The following is a 23,534-nucleotide window of genomic DNA, read 5'->3' on the forward strand; positions in this document are numbered from 1 at the left end:
TGGGAATACTCCAGATTTCCTGGATTAAAACAATGTTTAGCTGAATTCCTGGTGATTCTAGTCTTTTCTCACAGAAAACGAAAATCCTTAACTTTACTAAAAACTTTTGGGCAAAAATTAAATCCATCGCGGGCCGGTTTTGTCCGCCTGTTGCCAACCCCTGGTCTAAAGTGTCTTCCTTCCTCATCGCCTTTCCCTCATCGACACTGATGAATTGGACATATCTGTGGGGTGAACACTGTGGGAAATTAAACGTCTCTCTGAATAAGTGACTAAATGAGACTAACCTGTCCTGTAAAAATACAGGTTCAATTAAAAAATTGAGTAGATTAAGGAGAGGAGACAAGGAAAGAGAGCCACTGTAAACTATTGAGATGCACCACCTCCCTCTGTTCAGTATGGGAGTATCCCGTCTACTTCTTCACTTCTTGAATTCGTCCCCCTGGATGTGGAACTGTCTGTTGGGCTTGGTGGACTCCAGCATCAGGTCATACAGTTGTCCCACCTGCTCGTCCTGGAACAGTTTGAGATCCCACTCCGACAACATTTAGACACAGTTCTTCATGTCGCTGTAGTTCTACACAGAGGAGAAATAAAAAGATAATTAACACAATGACATTCCTGATGGGGATCAATTAAGTGTTCATCTATCGATCTCTCTACACTAGTGGTTCCTGGTTACTGTACCCCTAATCACATGCTCAAATTACCCCCTGATGTGCAAATGTTCAATTGGCTTATGTCTTCCTAAGTACCCCGTGTGGCTAGGCCAGGTACACACAGAGAACCACTACTTTAGACATATCAAAGAACTCACCTTTCCATTCCCCTTCTTTGAATCCATTACTCTGGCAAACCTATGCCTACCGAGGATTTTCAATAGTCAATTCCATTGAATTAATAAGGAAATACAGTGGCTTCAGAAAGTATTCACCCCCTTGGCATTTTTCATATTTTGTTGACTTACAACCTGGAGATTTTGGGGGGGGCTTTGTATCATTTAATTTACACAACACACCTACCACTTTGAAAATGTGAAATATTTTTATTGTGAAACAAACAAGAAATAAGACAAAAAACGGAAAACTTGAGCATGCATAACTATTCACCCCCCATGTATGTCTCTATAAGCTTGGCACATCTAGCCACTGGGATTTTTGCCCATTCTTCAAGGCAAAACTGCTCCAGCTCCTTCAAGTTGGATGGGTTCCGCTGGTGTACAGCAATCTTTAAGTCACACCACAGATTCTCAATTGGATTGAGTTCTGGGCTTTGACTAGGCCATTCCAAGACATTTAAATGTTTCCCTTTAAACCACTCGAGTGTTGCTTTAGCAGTATGCTTAGGGTCATTGTCCTTCTGGAAGGTGAACCTCCGTCCCAGTCTCAAATCTCTGGAAGACTGAAACAGGTTTCCATCAAGAATTTCCCTGTATTTAGCGCCATCCATCATTCCTTCAATTCTGACCAGTTTCCCAGTCCCTGCCAATGAAAAACATCTCTCAGGGTGATGAGAGGTGTTGGGTTTGCACCAGACATAGTGTTTTCCTTGATGGCCAAAAATATCAATTTTAGTCTCATCTGACCAGAGCACCTTCTTCCATATTTTTGGGGAGGGTCCCACTTGCCTTTTGGCGAACACCAAACGTGTTTGCTTCTTTTTTTTTTTTAATTAAGCAATGGTTTTTTTCTGGCCACTCTTCCGTAAAGCCCAGCTCTGTGGAGTGTACGGCTTAAAGTGGTCCTATGGACAGATACTCCAATCTCCACTGTGAGGCTTTGCAGCTCCTTCAGGGTTATCTTAGGTCTCTTTGTTGCCTCTCTGATTAATGACCTCCTTGCCTGGTCCATGAGTTTTGGTGGGCAGCCCTCTCTCGGCAGATTTGTTGTGGTGCCATATTCTTTCCATTTTTTTTTATATTGGATTTAAATGGTGCTCCGTGGGATGTTCAAAGTTTCTGATATTTTTTTATAACCCAACCCTGATCTGTACTTCTCCACAACTTTGTCCCTGACCTGTTTGGAGAGCTCCTTGGTCTTCATGGTGCTGCTTGCTTGGTGGTGCCCCTTGCTTAGTGGTGTTGCAGACTCTGGGGCCTTTCAGGACAATCAAATGCCGACTGCATTATCTACCAAGAGAATTCTCTTCGATCATAATCACAGTCGTGTATATCCCGCCCCAATCAGACACATCGACGGCCCTGAAAGAACTACATTTGACTTAATGTAAACTGGAAACCACATATCCTGAGGCTGCATTTATTGTAGCTGGGGATTTAACAAGGCTAATCTGAAAACAAGGCTACCTAAACTTTATCAGCATATCGAATGCGCAACCCGGGCTGGCAAAACACTGGATCATTGTTATTCTAACTTCCGCGACGCATATAAAGCCCTCCCCCGCCCTCCGTTTGGAAAATCTGACCATGACGCCATTTTGTTGCTCCCAGCCTATAGACAGAAACTAAAACAGGAAACGCCCGTGCTCAGGTCTGTTCAACGCTGGTCCGAACAATCGGATTCCACGCTTCAAGATTGCTTCGATCACGTGGACTGGGATATGTTCTGCATAGCGTCGGACAATAACATTGATGAATACGCTGATTTGGTGAGTGAGTTTATTAGCAAGTGCATCGGTGATGTTGTACCCACAGCGTCTATTAAAACCTTTCCCAACCAGAAACCGTGGATTGATGGCAGCATTCGCGCAAAACTGAAAGCGCGAACCACTGCTTTTAACCAGGGCAAGGTGACCGGAAACATGACCGAATACAAGCAGTGTAGCTATTCCCTCCGGAAGGCAATCAAACAAGCTAAGCGTCAGTATAGAGACAAAGAGTCGTAATTCAACGGCTCAGACACGAGAGGTATGTGGCAGGGTCTACAGTCAATCACGGACTACAAAAGGAAAACCAGACCCGTCGCGGACCATGATGTCTTGCTCCCAGACAAACTACACGACGTCTTTGCTCGCTTTGAGGACAACACAGTGCCACTGACACGGCCCGCTACCAAAACCGGGCTCTCCTTCACTGCAGTCAACGTGAGTCAAACATTTAAACGTGTTAACCCTTGCAAGGCTGCCGGCCCAGACGGCATCTCCAGCCGCATCCTCAGAGCATGCGCAGACCAGCTGGCTGGTGTGTTTACCGACATATTCAATCAATTCTTATCCCAGTCTGCTGTTCCCACATGCTTCAAGAGGGCCACCATTGTTCCTGTTCTCAAGAAAGCGAAGGTAACTGAGCTAAATGACTATGTATCGCCCCGTAGCACTCACTTCCGTCATCATGAAGTGCTTTGAGAGACTAGTCCATATCACCTCCACCCTACCTGACACCCTAGACCCACTCCAATTTGCTTACCGCCCCAATAGGTCCACAGACGACGCAATCGCAATCACACTGCACACTGCCCTAACCTATCTGGACACAAGGAATATCTATGTAAGAATGCTGTTGATTGACTATAGCTCAGCATTTAACACCATAGTACCCTCCAAACTCGTCATTAAGCTCGAGACCCTGGGTCTCGACCCCGCCCCGTGCAACTGGGTCCAGGACTTCCTGACAGGCAGCCCCCAGGTGGTGAGGGTAGGGAACAACATCTCCACCCCGCTGATCCTCAACACTTATAACAGAACATGGCCAAGATGTTCAAATGTTCATAAATGAACAGCATGGTCAAATAATAATAATCACAGTAGTTGTCGAGGGTGCAGCACCTCAGGAGTAAATGTCAGTTGGCTTTTCATAGCCGATCATTAAGAGTATCTCTACCGCTCCTGCGGTCTCTAGAGAGTTGAAAACAGCAGGTCTGGGACAGGTAGCACGTCCAGTGAACAGGTCAGGGTTCCATAGCCGCAGGCAGAACAGTTGGCCAGGTGGACTGGGGACAGCAAGGAGTCATCATGTCAGGTCGTCCTGAGGCATGGTCCTAGGGCTCAGGTCCTCCGAGAGAGAGAAAGAAAGAGAAAAATAGAGAATTAGAGAGAGCATACTTAAATTCACAGGACACCGGATAAGACAGGACAAGTACTCCAGATATAACAAACTGACCCTAGCCCCCCGACACATAAACTAATGCAGCATAAATACTGGAGGCTGAGACAGGAGGGGTCAGGAGACACTGTGGCCCCATCTGATGATCCTGATGATACCCAGGGCCAAACAGGAAGGATATAACCCCACCCACCTTGCCAAGGCACAGCCCCCACACCACTAGAGGGATATCTTCAACCACCAACTTACCATCCTGCGACAAGGCCGAGTATAGCCCACAAAGATCTCCGCCACAGCACAACCCAAGGTGGGGTACCAACCCAGACAGGAAGATCACGTCAGTGACTCAACACACTCAAGTGACGCACCCCTCCTAGGGACAGCATGAAAGAGCACCAGTAAGCCAGTGACTCAGCCCCTGTAATAGGGTTAGAGGCAGAGAATCCCAGTGGAGAGAGGGGAACCGGCCAAGCAGAGACAGCAAGGGCGGTTCGTTGCTCCAGAGCCTTCACACTCCTGGGCCAGACTACACTCAATCATAGGACCTACTGAAGAGATGAGTCTTCAATAAAGACTTAAAGGTTGAGACAGAGTCTGCGTCTCTCACATGGGTAGGCAGACCATTCCATAAAAATGGAGATCTATAGGAGAAAGCCCTGCCTCCAGCTGTTTGCTTAGAAATTCTAGGGACAATTAGGAGGCCTGCGTCTTGTGACCGTAGCGTACGTGTAGGTATGTACGGCAGGACCAACTCAGAAAGATAGGTAGGAGCAAGCCCATGTAACGCTTTGTAGGTTAACAGTAAAACCTTGAAATCAGCCCTTGCCTTAACAGGAAGCCAGTGTAGGGAGGCTAGCTAGCACTGGAGTAATATGATCAATTTTTTTGGTTCTAGTCAGGATTCTAGCAGCCTTTTTTAGCACCAACTGAAGTTTATTTAGTGCTTTATCCAGGTAGCCGGAAAGTATAGCATTGCAGTAGTCTAACCTAGAAGCAACAAAAGCATGGATACATTTTTCTGCATCAGTTTTGGACAGAACATGTCTGATTTTTGCAATGTTACGTAGATGGAAAAAAGCTGTCCTTGAAACAGTCTTGATATGTTCGTCAAAAGAGAGATCAGGGTCCAGAGTAACGCCGAGGTCCTTCACAATTTTATTTGAGACGACTTTACAACCATCAAGATTAATTGTCAGATTTAACAGAAGATCTCTTTGTTTCTTGGGACCTAGAATAAGCATCTCTGTTTTGTCCGAGTTTAAAAATAGAACGTTTTCAGCCATCCACTTCCTTATGTCTGAAACACGGGCTTCTAGCGAGGGCAATTTTGGGGCTTCACCATGTTTCATTGAAATGTACAGCTGTGTGTCATCCGCATAGCAGTGAAAGTTAACATTATGTTTTCGAATGACATCCCCAAGAGGTAAAATATATAGTGAAAACAATAGTGGTCCTAAAACAGAACCTTGAGGAACACCGAAATGTACAGTTGATTTGTCAGAGGACAAACCATTCACAGAGACAAACTGATATCTTTCCGACAGATAAGATCTAAACCAGGCCAGAACTTTTCCGTGTAGACCAATTTGGGTTTCCAGTCTCTACAAAAGAATGTGGTGATCGATGGTATCAAAGGCAGCACTAAGGTCTAGGAGCACGAGGACAGATGCAGAGCCTCGGTCTGACGCCATTAAAAGGTCATTTACCATCTTCACAAGTGCAGTCTCAGTGCTATGATGGGGTCTAAAACCAGACTGAAGCATTTCGTATATATTGTTTGTCTTCAGGAAGGCAGTGAGTTGCTGCGCAACAGCTTTTTCAATTTTTTTTGAGAGGAATGGAAGATTCGATATAGGCCGATAGTTTTTTTTTATTTTCTGGGTCAAGGTTTGGCTTTTTCAAGAGAGGCTTTATTACTGCCACTTTTAGTGAGTTTGGTACACATCCGGTGGATAGAGAGACGTTTATTATGTTCAACATAGGAGGGCCAAGCACATGAAGCAGCTCTTTAAGTAGTTTAGTTGGAATAGGGTTCAGTATGCAGCTTGAAGGTTAAGAGGCCATGATTATTTTCATCATTGTGTCAAGAGATATAGTACTAAAACACTTGAGTGTCTCTCTTGATCCTAGGTCCTGGCAGAGTTGTGCAGACTCAGGACAGCTGAGCTTTGGAGGAATACGCAGATTTAAAGAGATTTATTACTGCTGCAGTGAAAGCCATCCTCACTTGGGGAATGCTGCTTTTTAGTTAGCTTTGCGACAGTATCAAAAATAAATTTGGGATTGTTCTTATTTTCCTCAATTAAGTTGGAAAAATAGGATGATCGAGCAGCAGTGAGGGCTCTTCGACACTGCACGGTACTGTCTTTCCAAGCTAGTCGGAAGACTTCCAGTTTGGTGTGGCGCCATTTCCGTTCCAAATTTCTGGAAGCTTGCTTCAGAGCTCGGGTATTTTCTGTATACCAGGGAGCTAGTTTCTTATGACAAATGTTTTTCGTTTTTAGGGGTGCATCTAGGGTATTGCGCAAGGTTAAATTGAGTTCCTCAGTTAGGTGGTTAATTGATTTTTGTCCTCTGACGTCCTTGGGTAGGCAGAAGGAGTCTGAAGGGCATCAAGGAATCTTTGTGTTGTCTGAGAATTTATAGCACGACTTTTGATGCTCCTTGGTTGGGGTCTGAGCAGATTATTTGTTGCGATTGCAAACGTAATAAAATGGTGGTCCGATAGTCCAGGATTATGAGGAAAAACATTAAGATCTACAACATTTATTCCATGGGACAAAACTAGGTCCAGAGTATGACTGTGGCAGTGAGTAGGTCCAGAGACATGTTGGACAAAACCCACTGAGTCGATGATAACTCCGAAAGCCTTTTGGAGTGGGTCTGTGGACTTTTCCATGTGAATATTAAAATCACCAAAAGTTTGAATATTATCTGCTATTATCTCCAATAGGAATTCAGGGAACTCAGTGAGGAACGCTGTATGTGGCCCAGGAGGCCTGTAAACAGTAGCTATAAAAGTAGGCTGCATAGATTTCATGACTAGAAGCTCAAAAGACGAAAACGTCCTTTTTTGTGGGGTAAATTGAAATTTGCTATCGTAAATGTTAGCAACACCTCCGCCTTTGCGGGATGCACGGGGGATATGGTCACTAGTGTAACCAGGAGGTGAGGCCTCATTTAACACAGTAAATTCATCAGGCTTAAGCCATGTTTCAGTCAGGCCAATCACATCAAGATTATGATCAGTGATTAGTTCATTAGTTCATTGACTATATGCCTTTGTAGTGAGGGATCTAACATTAAGTAGCCCTATTTTGAGATGTGAGGTATCACGATCTCTTTCAATAATGGCAGGAATGGAGGAGGTCTTTACCCTAGTGAGATTGCTAAGGCGAACACCGCCATGTTTAGTTTTGCCCAACCTAGGTCGAGGCACAGACACAGTCTCAATGGGGATAGCTGAGCTGACTACACTGACTATGCTAGTGGCAGACTCCACTAAGCTGGCAGGCTGTCTAACGGCCTGCTGTCTGGCCTGCACCCTATTTCGTTGTGGAGCTAGAGGAGTTAGAGCCCTGTCTATGTTGGTAGATAAGATGAGAGCACCCCTCCAGCTAGGATGGAGTCCATCACTCCTCAGCAGGCCAGGCTTGGTCCTGTTTGTGGGTGAGTCCCAGAAAGAGGGCCAATTATCTACAAATTCTATCTTTTGTGAGGGGCAGAAAACAGTTTTCAACCAGCGATTGAGTTGTGAGACTCTGCTGTAGAGCTCATCACTCCCCCTAACTGGGAGGGGGCCAGAGACAATTACTCGATGCCGACACATCTTTCTAGCTGATCTACACGCTGAAGCTATGTTGCGCTTGGTGACCTCTGACTGTTTCATCCTAACATCGTTGGTGCCGACGTGGATTACAATATCTCTATACTCGCCAGTTTTAGCTTTAGCCAGCACCATCTTCAGATTAGCCTTAACGTCGGTAGCCCTGCCCCCTGGTAAACAGTGTATGATCGCTGGATGACTCGTTTTAATTCTAATACTGCGGGTAATGGAGTCGCCAATGACTAGGGTTTTCAATTTGTCAGAGCTAATGGTGGGAAGCTTCGGCGTCTCAGACCCCGTAAAGGGAGGAGCAGAGACAAGAGAAGACTCGGCCTCAGACTCCGACTCGCTACTTAATGGGGAAAAGCGGTTGAAAGTTTGTCGGCTGAATAAGCGACACCGGTTGAGCATTCCTACAGCATTTCCCTCCAGAAGCCATGAGAAAGTTGTCTGGCTGCGGGGACTGTGCGAGGGGATTTATACTACTATCTGTACTTACTGGTGGCACAGACGCTGTTTCATCCTTTCCTACACTGAAATTACCCTTGCATCTGAAGCTGGGCTTGTAGCACAGCTATCCTCGCCGTAAGGCGATCGTTCTTCTGTGTATTATGAGTACAGCGACTGCAATTAGAAGGCACCATGTTAATGTTACTACTTAGCTTCGGCTATTGAAGGTGCTGACGAACCATGTCCAGATAAAGCGTCCGAAGGGAAAAGGTTGAATGAAAAAAAAAGTTGAGGGAAAAACTAAAAATATAAACGGTAATTAAAAAGTAAAAATCGTAAAGATGTCAGGTAGCAAAGTAAGGTTGGCGACAAAACACACAGCAACACGTCTACAAGTTGCAAGTTCAAGAGGAAGTGACCAAAATCCACTTCAAGACTAAATGTGTTTCCTACTTTAGAGCAGGGGTGTCAAACTCATTCACCCCACTATCATCCAGAAGGCGAAGTCAGTACAGTTGCATCAAAGCAGGGACCGAGAGACTGAAAAACAGCTTCTATCTCAAGGCCATCAGACTTTTAAACAGCCATCACTAACATTGAGTGGCTGCAGCCAACATACTGACTCATCTCTAGCCACTTTAATAATGAAACGTTTATGTAATAAATGTATCACTAGCCACTTTAAACAATGCCACTTCATATAATGTTTACATACCCTACATTACTCATCTCATATGTATATACTGTACTCTATACCATCTACTGCATCTTGCCTATGCCGTTCGGCCATCGCTCATTCATATATTTTTATGTACATATTCTTATTCATTCCTTTACACTTGTGTGTATAAGGTAGTTGTTGTGAAATTGTTAGGTTAGATTACTTGTTAGATATTACTGCATGGTCGGAACTAGAAGCACAAGCATTTCGCTACACTCGCATTAATATCTGCTAACTATGTGTATGTGACAAATAACATTTTATTTGATATTATTTAGGGGCTTCATAGCAGAGGGTGAATACATATGCACGCACCACTTTTCCATTTTTGTTTTATAACTTTTTAAAACAAGTTATTTTTTAAATTTCACCTCACCAATTTGGACTATTTTGTGTATGTCCATTACATGAAATGCAAATAAAAGTCAATTTAAATTACAGGTTGTAATGCAACAAAACAGGAAAAACGACAAGGGGGATGAATACTTTTGTAAGGCACTGTACAGTCGTTTGAGAATGACACAAATATTAATTTCCACAAAGTTTGCTGCCTCAGTGTCTTTAGATATTTTTGTCAGATGTTACTATGGAATACTGAAGTATAATTACAAGCATTTCACAAGTGTCAATGGCTTTTATTGACAATTACATGAAGTTGATGCAAAGAGTCAATATTTGTAGTGTTGACCCTTCTTCTTCAAGACCTCTGCAATCCGCCCTGGCATGCTGTCAATTAACTTCTGGGCCACATCCTGACTGATGGCAGCCCATTCTTGCATAATCAATGCTTGAAGTTTGTCAGAATTTGTGTGTTTTTGTTTGTCTACCCGCCTCTTGAGGATTGGCCACAAGTTCTCAATGGGATTAAGGTCTGGGGAGTTTCCTGGCCATGGACACAAAATATTGATGTTTTGTTCCCCGAGCCACTTAGTTATCAATTTTGCCTTATGGCAAGGTACTCCATCATGCTGGAAAAGGCATTGTTCGTCACCAAACTGTTCCTGGATGGTTGGGAGAAGTTGCTCTCGGAGGATGTGTTGGTACCATTCTTTATTCATGGCTGTGTTCTTAGGCAAAATTGTGAGTGAGCCCACTCCCTTGGCTGAGAAGCAACCCCACACATGAATGGTCTCAGGATGCTTTACTGTTGGCATGACACTGGACTGATGGTAGCGCTCACCTTGTCTTCTCCGGACAAGCTTTTGTCCGGATGCCCCAAACAATCGGAAAGGGGATTCATCAGAGAAAATGACTTTACCCCAGTCCTCAGCAGTCCAATCCATGTACCTTTTGCAGAATATCAGTCTGTCCCTGATGTTTTTCCTGGAGAGAAGTGACTTCTTTGCTGCCCTTCTTGACACCAGGCCATCCTCCAAAAGTCTTTGCCTCACTGTGCGTGCAGATGCACTCACACCTGCTTGCTGCCATTCCTGAGCAAGCTCTGTACTGGTGGTGCCCTAATCCCGCAGCTAAAATCAACTTTAGGAGACGGTACTGGCGCTTGCTGGACTTTCTTGGGCGCCCTGAAGCCTTGTTCACAACAATTGAACCGCTCTCCTTGAAGTTCTTGATGATCAGATAAATGGTTGATTTAGGTGCAATCTTATTAGCAGCAATATCCTTGCCTGTGAAGTCCCGTTTGTGCAAAGTAATGATAAGAGGAAGAACAGTGCACCACCCTCCTTCCAAGCACCACCCTCCTTTTGAAGCTTCTAGTCTGTTATTCAAACTCAAATCAGCATGACAGAGTGATCTCCAGCCTTGTCCTCGTCAACACTCACACCTGTGTTAACGAGAGAATCACTGACATTATACCAGCTGGTCCTTTTGTGGCAGGGCTGAAAGGCAGAGGAAATGTTGTTTGGGGATTCAGTTCATTTGCATGGCAAAGAGGGACTTTGCAATTCATCTGATCACTCTTCATAACTTTCTGGAGTATATGCAAATTGCCATCATACAAACTGATGCAGGAGACTGTGAAAATGTCACGTTCCTGACCTATTTATGTTAGTTTGTTGTATGTGTTAGTTGGTCAGGACGTGAGTTTGGGTGGGCTTTCTATGTTTTCTGTTTCTATGTTGGTTTATGGGTTGCCTGGTATGGCTCTTAATTAGAGGCATGTGTTTGGCGTTCCTCTAATTGAGAGTCATATTTAGGTAGGTTGTTTCACAGTGTTCGTTGTGTGTGGTTGTCTCCTGTGTCAGTGTTTGTCGCACCATACGGGACTGTTCGGTTTGTTTGTTCATCGTCATTTATGTGTAGGCTACTTTCCCTGTTCGTGCCTTCGTGTTTTATGTAAGTTCGTCGTCCAGGTCTGTCTACTCCGTTTGTTATTTTGTTTATGAGTCAAGTGTATTTCGTTTGTGTTTTTTCCGTCTTTACTTTAATAAATATTATGTCTTCACAATCCGCTGCATTTTGGTTCAATCCCTGCTCCTCCTCTTCGGATGAAGACAACCGTTACAGAAAATTAATATTTGTGTCATTCTCAAAACTTTTGGCCACGACTGTACACAGATATACATGTATTCATACATAGCCTATCACATCAATATGGAAAGCACATATCTCCAGTCAAATTTTTGGCCTGCTGTACCACCCTCATTGGGGAAAATATGATATGCATGAATCAACCCATTCTATAGCATGAATCTATTAAATAGCACCTTGTAAGGTTGATTGGGTATAAGAGGGTCCCGTGGAGTCTTTCCTAATTCTTATCTCGGAATTCCTGAACCTATCATGGGATTGACACGGACACTACAGGGGTCACTGGCAGAAGATCTGAGCTCATTTAAAGGGCTAATAGAGGTCATATCCCACACGTGACCTGCAACACAGCCAGTCAGACCTGGTCAGAAATGTAGATTGACCTGCAATGGAGTGCAGGTCATACATAGAGATTGCTGCATCGAAGAAGCAATTTAAAGAGTATTTGCAGAGAGTTGTCTTTCAGAACTGTTCATAGCTAGCAGCAAATACTTTTACAATTCAAAGATGTCATCCAATATGACAGTCTGTCACACTACATTGTACAATATCAGGCAAGGCAAGAGTCTTGGGCTGAGGCTGACTATAAGAGATATGGGGGACGGGAATCCATTTTTATTGCCTAAAATGTCAACCCTTCAGAGTATGCTCTCTCACTTTCAGCTCTAAGCACACATTACTGCACAAAGAGGACCAAACCACTTAACTAATACAGTGCAGTAAGTGCACTCTGCAGAGTGATCACATTTGTGCAGGTCAAGCTGATCAATATAAGCGGTTGATCACTATAACCGTGGAGTGCACTGTCTGGCAAATACAGGTAACAGAACAGTCATAGATTTCATTTCAATGATTCCTTTTCCCTTGTATCCTCCTTGCTATGATACTGGGACAGATGACGTCCATCATGCTAGCATCCTCTCCGCTGGACCATGTCCAAGACAACATCAGGAAACAGTGTGTCATTTGACTCTGGCCAGACAGACCCGCCAAATCTGTCAAGACCACTTCTGAATCACAACAACAAGGAGATAAAGAGCAAACACAACATCAGTTTTCATTCAAACAAAAAAGGAAATAAAAATCCCTGTCTGGAGTTGTTATGATGTTATGACCTCGCATGGAGCCATTCACAAAAACATCGTAAGGTTTTGGAAGTGGCTCAATTTAAAGAAATAACAGGCCATTTGTCTAAAAGACTTTCTCCTGTCATGTACATAATGGAATTATTTTGAGTGTTAGCCAAGCGGTCATATTTCTTGGAGACAGAGGAGAGCAGTTGTGTGCTGAAGTCACTAGTAAAAACACTTTGGGGTTGTCGTGGAGACCTGAGACCGACATTTCAATGTCATATATTTATTTTTTCAGGCTGTCATGCAGAAATAACTTTCTCAATGTTACAGTACAACTTTATTGTGCATTGGTGAGATACATTTGTTGTAAATTCAGTATAAAGCTGATCTATCGATTCTACTTTCTCATGGTACATTTTGAACAAATCAATCAATCAATCACACACCTCTCTCTCTCTCTCTCCCTTACTCTGCATCTCTTGGTCAAAGTCAAGGTAATTCCCATTCCACCCTCTCAGTGTACTGAGTCCCTACCATGCCGGCCGTATTAAAGCAGGCCTGGTCCCTGCTTCTGTGGCGTCTCCCCCCCCTTCGATTTTAAGGGGGCCTGTGTAACTGGATCAGAATGAACACGTAGAGCTTATAATCAGATTAGGAGGCTTTGTGTGTGTGTGTGTGTGTGTGTGTGTGTGCGCATGAGAAAGAATGTGAGTGTGTGTGTGTTTAATCACATTTAGGAGTCTCTCTCCTCGTCTGTTCTTTGGGCTCTGCCTGCCGCCCTTCTACACTTCTCAGAGCCAGCTTGGAAGGAGGGAGGGAATGGTGATTCACCAGAGAGAGAGGGAAGGAGAGAGAGAGAGAGCCAAGATAGAGAGATTCTACGTTCTGGCACATTGGTTACATCAGGCTCTACAGTGCGACCATTTTAATCGCATTTGCGACTAAAAATAGATGTGTGCGAACTGCAAAAGTAAAATGTAGCAAAATTGTAAATTGTACGAATTGGATTCATAACATATGATACGAATTTGGCATGCAATTATTTTGGCTACCGGGGCCATGCCCCCATAGGATGACAATGCCTCCATCCACAGGGCACGAGTGGTCATTGAATAGTTTGATGAGCGTGAAAACGATGCAAACCATATGCCATGGCCGTCTCAGTCACCAGATCTCAACCCAATTGAACACTTATGAGAGATTTTGGAGCGGCGCCTGAGACAGCGTTTTCCACCACCATCAACAAAACACAAAATTATGGAATTTCTCGTGGAAGAATGGTGCCGCATCCCTCCAATAGAGTCCCAGACACTTGTAGAATCTATGCCAAGTTGCATTGAAGCTGTTCAACGCCCTATTAAGACACTATGTTGGTGTTTCCTTTATTTTGGCAGTTACATGTAGAATGTTCATTCAAATGATGTTAACTGATGTGGCTCATGCAACATTTTGTAATGTCAGTTGAGTTGAATCAACAAATCACAGCACATGTTGATGGGTACAATTCCTGCTTTGCTCCTCACAATGGCTGCCAGTCCACCCATAATGCCATCAGTAACCACGTTTCGATCTACAGTTTTTATCAGAGTAAAGTCATATCTTCTTAAAAAAATAAATCATGACAGCTCTGATGGAAACAGGATGTTTAGGTAAAATGTTATAAATGCCAACAGATAATGTATTTGTTCGACATGGTGGGATCTTTTTGTGTCGGTAAAATAAATTATGTGGGAAATGGCAGTGGAAACGCCTTTCTGCACAAATATTTATATAATGGCCATCATATCGAAGTAAATTTGGAGTCACGCGATGATATGGCGTGTGGTCATCCCACTATGACTTGGGAAACCAACAGTAGTTTATTAGGCTACAGATTAAATAAATTATGATACATTTCAAAGGGTGGTGAAAGTGCACGGTGATGGGCTTGATGCTGCTTTCTTATAAATATTGAGGGTCTTATTTTGGTGACATCATGATTGATGCTTGACAGCCGTTTGACAAATACAAAAGATCTCACTCTTTGGTCCATAATAATAATCTCACCATGTAGGCTAGTATACCTGCGCTCTAGCCACACTCTCTAGCACTGTTGGCTAGAGTACACGTGCCAATAGCAGTGGGTACACTCGCTACATAACACAAACATATTGGTGAGAAAACAATCAGTAGAGTTGAAAATGTGATGGAAACCCATTTAACTTGTATTTTTTATTCGGTACATGGGAATTTAACCGCATAAGGTATTTTTATGTGCACTACGTCATCATACCTTTTAATCGCAACAAGTCAATTTTATTTTGAAACATCTCTGGTGGGAAAATGCACATATTGTTTTTATGCAGATTTGAGAATATTAGCATGAAAATCTGTCGTCAATTGGATGGAAACATGGCTACTGACTATGCTGTGTGCCTAAGCGAAAAGTCACAGATAGATGAGAACATCTTGGATGAAGTGCTGAAATATTCATTTTTTGAAAGCCCACCTCACAGCACAGGCATAGAAGCTGGTCTAATTTACCGGAAAGTTTACTAAAGTGTAACTTTGTCCTCGTGTTTCTTGGCTATTTACATCAGTTTGTTCACAGGCTAAGTTATTTTTCAATGCTATGTGCTGCAAGTGCTAGCAAAAATACAATGGAAATTCAGTCTCACTTAGAGACATGCGAGTTTCACTGTTACCACGGCAACCTCCAGCCCTTAAAGGGGCAGCTGAACATCGTCGCAACTAAATTACTTAAATATTTGAGGGAACATTGTGGAACACGGCAAAATCATTGTATTCTTGAACTTTTTGTAATTTCTTATCATTAAAACACTCTTCCTTCATTGGTGGCACATGTGCTCCTTATAAAAACAACAACAATCAAGAGTACATTCCAAACCACTCTGATATAGCCTAGGCCAGGGATCATCAACTAGATTAAGCCCGGGACAATTTTTTTAATGGAGCAGATGGTCGGAGGACAGAACATAATTACAAACAATTTGTAGACTGCGAATTGAACGCAAGAAGCCCAAACGGTTATAATGTTTGAGGAAAACGTAATCATTTAAAACCTTGCATACATTTGTATATGACCATGTCTTTCTATTATGCATGGCAATACTAGGGAACACATTTCTTAAATTAAAACCACAGAGCTGATTTCCTGGTGTTTTTACAGTCTTTTATGTCCAACAACAAAAATTCCACACACATTATTATATATATATATATATATTTTTGGGGGCTCAGACAACTTGGGGTGACAGATAAAATCACCCACCAAAAAAAAAAAATCACCAGCTGGGGAACCCTGGCCTAGGCCTAAAGATGTTTGTGTGAAATAAAATGTTTGAAATAATCTGTAGAAATGGCTTATGTGGAAACGGCACATAAGCCGTTTCTACAGATTATTTCAAACATTTTATTTCACCTTTATTTAACCAAGGTTATTATATCAGAAACATTTTATTTCGCAAGAGCATCTGGACCAAAACAACAGCAAGTAAAGGAGAGGCTTGTATGGAGCCAGGAGAGAATAAGAAGAAAAAGAAGAATGGAATAGTAAGCAGCAGCTCCATCCCTCATGGATTCCTATTCTACGTCAGTCAGGGCCACCGCTGTGGTCAAAGACAAAAGGACTACATTCTCTCTGCTATGGCATCCAGCTGCCATCCCATCACTACATCATTAGACTCATTACTGCTGGTAGATGGAATCCCTTCCTCTCCAATTCATCATTACACTGGAAAAACACTCTATAGGTTGCTCACATAAAGCCATAGTAATACAAACTGGGACATATCTGGGTTCAGTTTAGCCCCATATCATGTGAAGCATATTGAGCACCTGGTAGAAAAACAAGGCTACATCAATCCTATCAATTATGATTAATTCATGAATAGGAAGATCAAATAAAATTGTATTTGTCACATGCGTCGAATACAAATAAAATCTATTTTTATTTGTCACATACACATGGTTAGCAGATGTTAATGCGAGTGTAGCGAAATGCTTGTGCTTCTAGTTCCTTACAGTGAAATGCTTATTTCCAAGCCCTTAACCAACAATGCAGGTAAAAAAAATACCTACAAAAAATAAGAAATAAAAGTAACAAATAATTAAAGAGCAGCAGCAAAATAACAATAGTGAGGCTATATACAGGGGGTACCGGTGCAGAATCAATGTGTGGGGGCACCGGTTAGTCGAGGTAATTGAGGTAAAATGTACATGTAGGTAGAGTTATTAAAGTGACTATGCATAGATAATAACAGAGATTAGCAGCAGCGTAAAAGGTGGGTGGGGGGGGGGGGGGGGGGGGGCAATACAAATTGTCTGGGTAGCCATTTGATTAGACGTTCAGGAGTCTTATGGCTTGGGGGTAGAAGCTGTTTAGAAGCCTCCTGGACGTAGACTTGGCGCTCCGGTACCGCTTGCCATGCGGTAGCAGAGAGAACAGTCTATGACTAGGGTGGCTGGACTCTTTGACATTTTTAGGGCCTTCCTCTGACACCGCCTGGTATATAAGTCCTGGATGGCAGGAAGCCGTACACACTACTCTCTGTAATGCCTTGCGGTCGGAGGCCGAGCAGTTGCCATACCAGGCAGTGATGCAACCAGTCAGGATGCTCTCGATGGTGCAGCTGTAGAACCTTTACATAATACATTTAAAAAATATATATATATTTCACCTTTATTTAACCAGGTAGGCCAGTTGAGAACAAGTTCTCATTTACAACTGCAACCTGGCCAAGATAAAGCAAAGCAGTGCGACACAAACAACACAGAGTTACACATGGGATAAACAAACGTACAGTCAATAACACAATATAAAAATCTATATACAGTGTGTGCAAATGTAGTAACATTAGGGAGGTAAGGCAATAAATAGGCCATAGTGGTGAAATAATTACAATTTAGCAATTAAACACTGCAGTGAGATGTGCAGAAAATGAATGTGCACGTAGAGATACTGGGGTGCAAAGGAGCAAAAATAATAATAATATGAGGATGAGGTAGTTGGGTGGGCTATTTACAGATGGGCTGTGTACAGGTGCAATGATCGATAAGCTGCTCTGACAGCTGATGCTTAAAGTTAGTTAGGGAGATATAAGACCCCAGCTTCAGTGATTTTTACAATTCGTTCCAGCCATTAGCAGCAGAGAACTGGAAGGAAAGGCGGCCAAAGTGGGAGTTGGCTTTGGGGATGACCAGTGAAATATACGTGCTGGAGTGCATGCTACGGGTGGGTGCTGCGATGGGACCAGTGAGCTGAGATAAGGTGGAGCTTTACCTGGCAAAGACTTAGATGACCTGGAGCCAGTGTGTTTGGCGACGAATATGAAGCGAGGGCCAGCCAACGAGAGCATACAGGTCTCAGTGGTGGGTAGTATATGGGGCTTTGGTGACAAAACGGATGGCACTGTGATAGACTACATCCAATTTGCTGAGTAGTGTTGGAGGCTATTTTGTAAATGACAACGCCGAAGTCAAGGATCGGTAGGATAGCCAGTTTTAGGAGGGTATGTTTGGTAGCATGAGTGAAGGATGCTTTGTTGCGAAATAGGGAGACCATTCTAGATGTCATTTTGTATCGGAGATGCTTAATGTGAGTCTGGAAGGAGAGTTTACAGTCTAACCAGACACCTAGGTATTTGTAATTGTCTACATATTCTAAGTCAGAACCGTCCAGAGTAGTGATGCTAGACGGGCGGGCGGGTGCGGGCAGCGATCGGTTGAAGAGCATGCATTTAGTTTTACTTTCATTTAAGTTGGAGGCCACGGAAGGAGTGTTGTATGGCATTGAAGCTCGTCTGGAGGTTTGTTAACACAGTGTCCAAAGAAGGGCCAGAAGTATACAGAATGATGTCGTCTGCGTAGAGGTGGATCAGAGAATCACCAGCAGCAAGAGCGACATCATTGATGTAATACAGAGAAAAGAGTCGGCCCGAGAATTGAACCCTGTGGCGCCCCCATAGAGACTGCCTGCGGTCCGGACAACAGGCCCTCCGATTTGACACACTGAACTCTATCTGAGAAGTAGTTGGTGAACCAGGCGAGGCAGTCATTTGAGAAACCAAGGCTGTTGAGTGTGCCGATATGAATGCGGTGATTGACAAGAGTCGAAAGCCTACATAATCATTCTTGGTTGGATAAATAATACATAAATGGTTTGATAAATGAATCCTTGGAAGCTATCAGGACACAGGCCTATGCCAGTCTGCCTGTGAAGTCATTTTACTAGCAGAATCCGAAAAGACCCATTTCGAATGGCAGAATAAGTAGTCAAGTCTCACTCCAGATACAGGACTGAGTGCCACTGTCAGACAGCACCATCTGTGTTACACTCCATTAATTTGTCAGTAAATTAAGTTAGAAATTGTGCTACTAATGCACATGACGCCAAAAACACTTATCGTAAAAGTAATTATGTTTTTGCTTGTGTGTCTGTATCTAACAACATCATGCTTTATGACTGTTTTTGAGAACCAGAGGACTTTTGAACCACCTCAGGGACATCACAAAGGAGGCTTGGCAGATCAAATGCATCAGAGCCTCTGGTGTGCGTACAGATGGCAGATTGATAGGGGGAAAGTTGCTCTGATGATTCTCATCACTTAATTTGTCATGCTCCACTCAATGAAGACTGAGTGAACCTGGGAACCCGTGTGGGAGTTTCAAATGTTCCGTTTGAATAGTGCAGTTTTCATCTTTGGTTGACTTGATATCTTAACTATGCTGTTGAAATTTGTGGTATTTCTCCGTGAGGAAAAGCAGAGAACATGTATAACTTCAATTTATGAATTGAAAATGTTGCTTAGTTTTCAACAAAGGTTTATAATGTCATTAACCAAACTTGAATTTGAGTTTCTATACCTATTAAGCCCACCAAAATATAAGTTTAGACATAAAAAAATATATTGCTATAATTAAATTCACTGAGAATACATTACATATGATGAAAAGACAATACTCCAAGCCGCAGCTCCATACTATTTGTAAGACATGGAGAACTGATACTATACACTTGTTGTTGGGGTGGGATTGGTGTGGGGTGTAGGGGGTCCGTGGGTGGCTTTTGACCATTTCTGTGGATTCCTCATGCCTTACTCATTGTTAGAAAACTGCTTGGTCCAAATCAGATGTTATGTACTGTATCTGTTGATTTGGGTGCTAAATATTAGCTTAATTTCTCAGAGATCAAATTATATTTCATAAAAATAATGCTGCAGAAATACTAATCGTATACTGAAATGACATGGAATGACCCTGGAGAGTGAAGACAGTTTAAAATCTCCCTCTCAATTGTTGTATTACAAAGGTACAGGTGGTGGACCAAAAAATTAATAAAGGACAACAATATGGATGAATAAAGGAAAACAATATGACAATGCCAAGAGTGTGCAAAGCTGTCATCAAGGCAAAGGGTGGCAACTTTGATGAATCTCAAATATATTTTGAATTGTTTGACACTTTTTTGGTTACTATATGATTCCATATGAGTTACTTCATAGTTTATGTCTTCACTATTCTACAATTTAGAAAATAGAAAAAATAAATAAAAACCCTTGAATGAGTAGGTGTGTCCAAACTTTTGAATGGTACTGTATGTGAGATTGCTTTTCATTGACTACAGCTCAGCGTTCAACACCATATTGCTCACAAAGCTCATCAATAAGCTAAAGACCCTTGGACTAAACACCTCCCTCTGCAACTGGATCCTGGACTTCCTGATAGGCTGCCCCCGGGTGTAAAGAGTAGGCAACAACACATCTGCCACGCTGATCCTATACACGAGGGCCCCTCAGGGGTGCGTGCTTAGTCCCCTTTCTGTACTCCCTGTTCATCCACGACTGCGTGCCCAAGCACGACTCCAACACTATCATTAAGTTTGCTGACGACACATCGGTGGTAGGCCTGATCACAGACAACGATGAGACGGCCTATAAGGAGGAGGTGAGAGACATGGCAGTGTGGTGTCAGGACAACAACCTCTCCTTCAACGTGAGCAAGACAAAGGACATGATCTAGGTCCAAAAGGCTCCTTATAACAGCTTCTACCCCAAGCCAGAAGACTGCTGAACAATTAATCAAATGGCAACCCAGATTATTTGCATTGACCCCCCCTTTGTTTTTACACTGCTGCTACTCGCTGTTTATTATCACTTACCCCTACCTACATGTACAAATGACCTCAACTAACCTACATTGACTCGATACGGGTACCCCCTGTATATAGCCTTATTATTTTATTGTGTTACTTTTTTATATTTTGTAAATATTTTCTTAAACAGCATTGTTGGTAAAGGGTTTGTAAGTAATCATTTCACGCTAAGCTCTACACCTGTTGTATTCGGGCGCATGTGACACACAATTTGATTTGATCTTGTGGAAACCCTTCACAGAAGAGTGGTTGCTGTTATAGCAGCAAAGGGGGGACTAATTCCATATTAATGCCCATGACTTTTGAGATGTTCGACGAGGTGTCCACATACTTTTGTTGTGTATCTTCTTTGTGTGCTGTGCTAAAATCTTGAATCAGCGGTGCAGTTAATTAAGGCTCTGAAATGATGTTAAACACTGCCATCGTTCGGCGAGGGTTTGAAAAAGCCACATGTTCTTCTATAATAAAAGTGACCAACCATACTGGTTAAATCTCCCTTGTCTCCTCAAAGACCGTGCACTTGCAATGACATGCGATTATGTACTGTTGCCAACGTACCCCCCATTCCCTCATGAAGACATTAACCTCCTCGGACGCCGCCGTTTTGTTCCTTCTGAATTCATCTTTCACATACTGTTCTCCCAGCTCTCTCAAATCCATGGGCAGGAACTAGTGCAACAGCAAAATCCTCTTGTACAATGAGCAAACTCTCGATACATGGGAAGGATTCGCCATAAAGTCGTTGGTAAGAGAAACACGTAAAACAAATACATATAGAATCCTAGCTAGGTAACTATGTATATGACGGTTACTTACTTAACTTTTCTTTAAAGACAACTTGGTAGCCGATTGTATGACAGGTGAATGCTAATTAAACTATAATTAGTAGTGTGATTCCTAGCTCGAGCTCACATCTTCAAGCCAAGCGACGCGTTCGCTACTATGTAAGGCAAGTCCTTTCGTGATACATACTCATTCACATAAAAAGCAAGTCTCTCTGTAGATTTGCAGCTGTGTCAAATTTACAGTCATATTACAACGAGGACAGTTGTTCAACGGAACAGAACAGCGTTCCCTTGTTTATTCCCGAAAGTAGAATTTTCTTTGACTCTCGACTTGGATGATCAAACCTCAAGATGCATATGTTTTATTTTAGCGTCCTCTAGCGGTGAATGTGTCTTTGGATAACGCTCTGCAAGCCCAGGTAGGGGCGGGGAGAGGGACGGAAGCTATACTGTTAAATAAGGTTGGAGTCATTAAAACTCGTTTTTCAACCACTCCACACATTTCTTGTTAACAAACTATAGTTTTGTCAAGTCGGTTAGGACATCTACTTTGTGCATGACACAAGTCATTTTTCCAACAATTGTTTACAGAGATTATTTCACTTATAATTCACTGTATCACAATTCCAGTGGGTCAAATGGACAATGACCCCAAGCATACTTCCAAAGTTGTGGCAAAATGGCTTAAGGACAACAAAGTCAAGGTATTGGAGTGGCCATCACAAAGCCCTGACCTCAATCCTATAGAAGATTTGTGGGCAGAACTGAAAAAGCGTGTGCGAACAAGGAGGACTATAAACCTGACTCAGTTACACCAGCTCTGTCAGGAGGTATGGGTCAAAATTCCCTCAACGTATTGTGAGAAGCTTGTGGAAGGCTACCCGAAACGTTTGACCCAAGTTAAACAATTTATAGGTAATGCTACCAAAAACGAATTGAGTGTATGTAAACTTCTGACCCACTGGGAATGCGATGAAAGAAATAAAGCTAAAATAAATAATTCTCTCTACTATTATTCTGACATTTCACATTCTTAAAATAAAGTGGTGATCCTAACTGACCTAAAACAGAGAATATTTACTTGGATTAAATGTCAGGAATTGTGAAAAACTGAGTTTAAATGTATTTGGCTAAGGTGTATGTAAACTTCTGACTTCAACTGTAATTATAGTCTCATCATCAGATGTATCAGGCAAGGAAACATCCAGTCAAACCTGCTTAGTATCATCCCATGTAAGACAAAAATATTCCAAAATGTGTTTTCTTTTACTTTAAAAAGCAACAATGCCTTTGGTTACAATATATATTTTTAAATTCACTCCCCCCTTGTAAACTGATCTTGAAAATGATAGCACAATCAATGTCAGTTATATACTGTATACAGTATATGTGCATGTTTGCATATTATTTTGACAGGTTGGAAGTAACACGTGTTTGTTCACATGCCCTAATTCACTTTTCCTACATTTTTTTCACAGGGTTTGGTCTGAAAGAGGGGAATGAAGATCACACTCTCACCTGTACTCTTTGTGTCTGTGCTGTGTATAGAATTTATGTATATCCAATACTTTGTTTACTCAGACCCTAGCACTGTAGAACCAGCTGTTTTCTCACTGGGTAACCCCAGTGGAGTTCATAATGAGTTTGTTTGACAAGCGCAATGCTCTTGTCTGTTTTTAACGTGAAGCTCTTTTCTAGTCAACTGACTAATTGCATAATTAAGATTGGTTTTGTAAAGCTGTAAGGAATAACTATAGGATGCAGTTACTATATTTTAATTGGTGAACTTACTATATGGCTGATGTGGTTCATGATTTGGGCATGTTACATACAGGGTTGGGTAGGTTACTTTCTAAATGTAATCCGTTACAGTTACTAATTACCTGTCCAAAATTGTAATCAAGTAACGTAACTTTTGTTTTACCCAAACTCAGTAACGTAATCTGATTACATTTAGTTACTTTTAGATTGCTTTACCCTTAAGAGGCATTAGAAGAATAAAAAACGCATGTTACCAATTTGAACAACATCTATTGC

General features: G+C 42.4%; 1 pseudogene; it reads right to left on the reverse strand.

Moving 5' to 3' along the window:
• Positions 1 to 421: 421 nt before the first annotated feature.
• LOC129820329 (succinate dehydrogenase assembly factor 3, mitochondrial-like) lies at positions 422 to 21,842 on the reverse strand (annotated as a pseudogene).
• Positions 21,843 to 23,534: the final 1,692 nt, after the last annotated feature.

Source organism: Salvelinus fontinalis, chromosome 22 (genome assembly GCF_029448725.1).
Source record: "Salvelinus fontinalis isolate EN_2023a chromosome 22, ASM2944872v1, whole genome shotgun sequence".
Classification (NCBI taxonomy): domain Eukaryota; kingdom Metazoa; phylum Chordata; class Actinopteri; order Salmoniformes; family Salmonidae; genus Salvelinus; species Salvelinus fontinalis.